Genomic DNA, 5,425 nt, shown 5'->3' with positions numbered 1-5,425 from the left:
GTGTCCCCAGCAGCAGCCTGTGCCCAGGCTTCCTGACCTGTGGGCAGCCTCTGGCACCCCAGTGTGACTCGGGGAGCTGGTTTGAGCTGAGGTGGGTTGAAGGATGGTTCCCACTGGCTGTTAGCCCCCCACAGAGGTTTCTGCTCCATAATTCCTGTATTCCTGGGGGTTGATAACAAGCTGGGGGCACACAGTGGGCCAGAGCCCACTGCAGACTGTGGTACTGGCAGCACCTCAGTTCACTGTGAGGGAGTGGGGTGAGCCCCAGTAACCCCCATTCTGCCCCACAGGTCCCTGTGAGCCCTCCAGTGTGCAGGAGAAGCCCCCAGAGCGGGGCAGCTGGGCTGGGACCACTGCAGGACCATCCCAGGAACAGCAGGGATCTGGAGGGGGTGAAGGGGCTAAACCTGGGAGCAGGGTCCTGCCTGTTCCCCCAGCACCCAGTCTGGCCCCATGTCACACACTGCTGTGGGGACAGCCTGTGGTCACCCTTCAAACCAGCATTTTGGGACCACAGAAAGTTCTGGAAAAACTGTTTGCTTGACTCTCTGACACCCTCCACACATACCCCGGGCCACCAGGTGCCCCCAGCCCACACAGGGTGTGCAGGCACCTTGGGGCAGCTCTCGGTGTCTCCAGCTGAGCTGGGTGTGTGAGTCCAGCACCCAGGTGGGACCTGGGCTGGGGCTGGGGGTGGTTCAGCTGGGTTTGACCCCAGGAGGGGCATTTTGGCAACGGGGTGAGGTGAGAGAAAGGTGAAGGGAGAGCCTGGCTGCAACACAAAGGAGCAGGATGAGCTTCCACTGGAGAAACCCCTACAATTCCATGGCTGCCATTCAGGCAGAAGAGTTCCCTTTCCCACGGAGCTGTGGGATGAGACAAGACCCCAGTTTAGCTCAGTTCACTGCCCCTCGATGCCACTGGGCATGACTGCTTGCAGGATCAAGCCCACGACCATAAGAAGCAGCTGTTGGGAGTCTGGAGTGGCTTTTCCCCCCAAAATCAAGGCAGTGTCGCTGTGCTGGCCGGAGGAAAGGAGTGTGAGCAGCCAGAGGTGGGACAAGGGTGGGGGCAGCGGCTGCTCTCAGCTCCTTGGGAGGAGCCATCGGGGAGCGGTAGTAACTCCAACCCTGCTGAATGTGCAAATTTTGGGCTGCGTGGAGGCTGTTGGAGTCGGGCACCGCTAGATGGTGATGTCTGTACGTGCTCTGTCAGAACCTTCCAGCTTTCTGGGCTGCTCAGTGCCCAAATCCCGTTTTGAAGAGGGACACTTCCCCCGTGGAGGTTTCCAGGGAGCAGGGACACGCAGAGACCCACCCTACAGACACAGCTCCTGCAGCAACACTTCGTCCCAGGGTTCTTTTAAATGCTACTTTTATTCCTGAGGCGCTGACATGCTCCCTCTTCTTGGAGCCCAGGAATGCATTGACTCCTTTTGTAAACCGATTTTTGTAAATAAACCCAAAATGAGTGAATGCATCTCCTGATGCACCCAGGAGACAGTTTAAGGTGCACTTTGTGCCATCCTGTGCCACCCCAGGACTGGGCTTTCTGTGTCCCTAGGAAATTTTCTGAAGTGAAACACATTTCCCCACTGGTTCTAGGGAAGTTGGTCAATGCTGGGACAGAGTTTCTCCCATCCCAATGGAAATCCACTTCCCAGACCAGAACTGGAAGGACATGGCTGTGGATGGTGAATATATGGGCACTTTGGGATCTTTGTTCAGGATCTGGAGCATCTGCTGGGCAGGAAGATTAAGATCTGGGGACGATGAGGAGAAAGAGCTGGAATTAAAAACAAAAAGCTGACATTTCCCAGGGCACAAAATCCCAGAATAATTCAGGTTGGAAAGGACCTCAGGAGGTCTCTAGTCCAACTTCTTGCTCAAAGCTAGGTGAGGTGTGAGAAGAAGCTGAGTTGCTCTGGGATTTATCCATTATGGGATCTCCGGGGCTGTAAAGGAGTCAGGATTAGTCTGGGATGAAAGTGTCACCACTAGGAGAAAGCTGGGACATCCAGCCTACATCTGGACAAAAAGGCCCTGGTTTGGGAAGCAGTTTTGGGATGAGATTCTCTAAGGTCACCAAATCCTTTGTGGATACGAGAGTTCTCAGTGTTGTAAACTGGCCTTTGGGTGAGACATTTAAAGCTGCAGCCAAGAGACTCCCTGTAAACCCTTGCTGGAATTTGGGCTCCCCTTCCTCAAACATATCTGCTGAGAGAATTGGGATTGTTCAGCCTGGAGAAGAGAAGCTTTGGGGTGATCTAATTGTGGCCTCCCAGTGCCTGAAGGGAGGCAACAAGAAACATGGAGAGAGACTATTTCCAAGGGCCTGGAGTGATGGGACAAGGGGGAATGGCTTCCCACTGCCAGAGGGCAGGGTTAGATGGGATATTGGGAAGGAATCCTTCCCTGGGAGGGTGGTGAGGCCCTGGCACAGGCTGCCCAGAGAAGCTGTGGCTGCCCCTGGATCCCTGGAAGTGTCCAAGGCCAGGTTGGACAAGGCTTGGAGCAACCTGGGCTGGTGGAAGGTGTCCCTGCCCATGGCAGGGGATGGCACTGGATGGTTTTTAGGGTCTCTTCCAAGCCAAACCATCCTGGGATTCTGTGATTTTTCCCACTGTCACGAGGAGGCTTCTGGGTCTCTGCAGCTCCTGCTCAGCCCACGTGTGTCTGTGCAGAGGGTGTCACACGTGTCTGTGCACAGAGTGTCACACATGTCTGTGCACAGAGTGTCACACGTGTCTGTGCACAGAGTGTCACACATGTCTGTGCACAGTGTCACACGTGTCTGTGCACAGGGTGTCATGTGTGTCTGTGCAGAGGGTGTCACACGTCTGTGTGGCGTGGAGGGAGGTGAGGGGTGATGAATGGCCGTGGAAAGGGAACTTAATCCTCCTTGGCCTCAGCATCCCACCCTGCCAGAGGGGAGGGAGTTTCACTGCATTATTGTGGCTACAGTCCTTTAGATCCTGAGAGGGAAGGAGTGGGGGAAAGGCAAAGGAGTCGCTATTATTATTATTAATAACCTCTTTTTGGCAGGTCTCTCTGCACTCACTGCCAGCAGGCAGAGGAGCTTTCCAACACTTTCCTGTTACAGAAGACACGGTCACTGTGGATAATCTGGGCTCTGACCTGGTCATGTTGGAGAACCACTTGACCTCAGAGCCACTGGAGGTGCCAAGTCTGGCTGCTGTGGGTGGTGTCTCCCTGGCTGCCCTTTCACTGTCATTCCCAAGGCCTGAAATCTCCCTGGAGAGCCAGTCCCTGCTGCTGGCAACACACCCTGCTCCATTCAAATATTTCCCAGGCCCTTCCTCAGGGTACAAAAGTGACACCCAGGACCTCAACCCCAGCCTGGGCTCCACAGCCAGAGGGGTTCACCTGCCCAGCAAGGGGAAGCTGGAAGCCTTAGGACACAGGGAGGTAAGGGGAGGTTCTGAGGTCTTTTTCCTTGGAGGAAGCCTAGAAACCTCTGGAAACCAGCAGATGAGTTCAAAGGCTCCTGCATGCCTGGGCTGGTGTGTGTCAGGTGACGAGGACAGGATGTGAACACCAGGCAAGTGAGTTCCCACCCACAGGGGGTAACCATGGAGGAGTCTCTGGTGGTGAGGGACTTGTTGCCCCCCTAGCAGTAAAATCCTCCTCCCCTGTCTCAGCAGGGTCTTGTACCTGATTTTTGTACCCCCAAGTGCCACAGAGGCATCATGCTCTGATGGGGGGTTGTGCCCAATGAAGTCAATCCACATTCTCACTTTTTCCCTTTTTCCAGAGGTTCTTGGCTGCAAGAGCAGAGGCCAAGCTCCTCTCTTACCACATGGGACACAGGAGTTGACTTTAGCTTCTTTGGCTATTGATAAACTGCAGGGAATTGTCCTCCCTGCCAGAAACCCAGCCAGCACTCAGCAAAAAATGGGGATGGATCCCCATGGCATAACTTGTTCAGCTCTGGGACTGCTGGGATCTCTGCTCCCTTTGAGCTCTGGGAGGGTAGGACAAGGCTCAGTCACAGCTCTGACCACCCTCCTCCTCTTCAGCCCCTGGGAAAAGTGATTCGGGCAGCTTCAGTTCTGTAGATTTGAATCCTCCTCCTCCAAATTTTTGGGAAGTGGGTGGAGTTGGCAGCTCTGCCCTGGAGAACTGATTCAGATTATCAGGTGAGCTGCCTCAGCTCTGCGGGACAGAGAGGGGAGAGCCCCCCTTTACCGGGTTATTTGTGCCGTTTGTAACGACCCATACAAAACACGGGGGCCCCAAGATTGCATTTCCAGGAATGTTTTAGATCTGGTTGGACACCCAAAGGCACCTGCAGAGCCGACCCCCGCCCTGCAGAGACACTGCTGGAACTGCCCCGAGCAGTCGGAGCCCTCGGGCCCCGGGTCTGTGCAGAGCCGCGGGGCTGCAGCCGCTGCCGAGCGGGGCCGGGCTGTTCCACAGCCCAACATCGCCCTCTTTTGTCCTCTGGCTGCGGGAGCGCAGGGACTGCACAGCCCGGATGGATGGATTGGGGCTCCCTCGGCGGTGGCAAGAGCTGTTTCCCCGTGTGCTTTCCTTTGTAGGCACTGCCCACATCTCAGCCAGGAACAAAAGCACAGAATCCCAGGATGGCTTGGGCTGGAAGGGACCTTAAAGGCCATCCAGTGCCACCCCCAGCCATGGGCAGGGACACCTTCCACCAGCCCAGGTTACTCCAAGCCCCGTCCAACCTGGCCTTGGACACTCCCAGGGATCCAGGGACAGCCACAGCTTCTCTGAGAAATCCATTCCAGCCCCTCACCACTCTCACAGGGAAGGATTCCTTCCCAATATCCCATCTAACCCTGCCCTCTGGCAGTTTGAAGTCATTCCCCCTTGTCCTGTCACTCCAGGCCCTTGTAAACAGTCTCTCTCCATCCTTCTTGTCGTGTCCCCCCCTAGCAGTGGGATTGGGGAGAGAATTGGAAGGGTGAAAACTGGAAAACTCGTGAGTTGAGAGAAAGTTTATCAGAGAAAGCAACAGCCGTGCACACAAGTAAAGAATTCATTCCCTGCTTCCCATGGGAGTTCCCCTGTGGGCTCTGCTCAGGTGAGACCCCCCTGCAGAGCTGCTCCAGCCCTGGGAACAGCACAGGGAGGACATGGAGCTGCTAGAGAGAGTCCAGAGGAGGCACCAAGATGGTCAGAGGGATGGAGCAGCTCTGCTGGGGGGAAAGGCTGGGAGAGTTGGGATTGTTCAGCCTGGGGAAGAGAAGCTTTGGGGTGACCTGATTGTGGCCTTCCAGGACCTGAAGGGGCTGCAAGAAACATGGAGAGAGACTGTTTACAAGGGATGGAGGGACAGGACAAGGGGAATGGCTTCCCACTGCCAGAGGGCAGGGTTAGATGGGATAGTGGGAAGGAATCCTTCCCTGGGAGGGTGGGAAGGGGCTGGAATGGATTTCCCA

Source organism: Manacus candei, unplaced genomic scaffold, assembly GCF_025592945.1.
Source record: "Manacus candei isolate 608988 ecotype Guabito, Panama unplaced genomic scaffold, ASM2559294v1 h1tg000096l, whole genome shotgun sequence".
NCBI lineage: Eukaryota > Metazoa > Chordata > Aves > Passeriformes > Pipridae > Manacus > Manacus candei.
The sequence above is the reverse complement of the archived record's forward strand: the minus strand, read 5'-3'. Positions refer to the sequence as shown.